Source organism: Mastomys coucha, chromosome X (genome assembly GCF_008632895.1).
Source record: "Mastomys coucha isolate ucsf_1 chromosome X, UCSF_Mcou_1, whole genome shotgun sequence".
NCBI lineage: Eukaryota > Metazoa > Chordata > Mammalia > Rodentia > Muridae > Mastomys > Mastomys coucha.
Genome location: NC_045030.1, coordinates 112,312,694 through 112,313,100, shown reverse-complemented (window position 1 = coordinate 112,313,100; position 407 = coordinate 112,312,694). Strand labels below are relative to the sequence as shown.

The 407-nt window shown below is 32.7% G+C and overlaps 1 protein-coding gene across 10 annotated transcripts in view; it reads right to left on the bottom strand.

Annotated features, from left to right (window-relative positions):
• Dach2 (dachshund family transcription factor 2) overlaps positions 1-407 on the bottom strand; it is a 494,899-nt gene that overhangs the window by 351,443 nt on the left and 143,049 nt on the right. The gene's annotated exons all lie outside the window — the stretch shown is intronic.

Genomic DNA, 407 nt, shown 5'->3' with positions numbered 1-407 from the left:
AATCCAATAATATGAGGAATTGGAAATTTGTTGTTTGTCATCCAATGATCTCTCTAATTTGGTAATTGAAGAAATAGGTCCAACATTGTACGATCTATATACACTGTCAGCTTGTATGTTTGTGACAGTGTTTTGCTGTGTACAACATAAGGGTCTTGAAATCTTGCTTCTCCTATCTCAGCCTCTCTATTAGTAGTATTGTTTATTTCATGTTTTAACACTATACTATGGTTTTCAGAACAGCTTATATATTTCAAAAGTATTTATATACCCAAAAGAAACATAGACGATTAACTTAGGGAGGTAGCTTGTAAGAGAACAACAAAGTGAGACTGAATACTTGGCTTGACATTTGTAACTCTTGTATCAAGTTTGAAGAAGAGGACTTTATAAGTTACTCTTTCTCT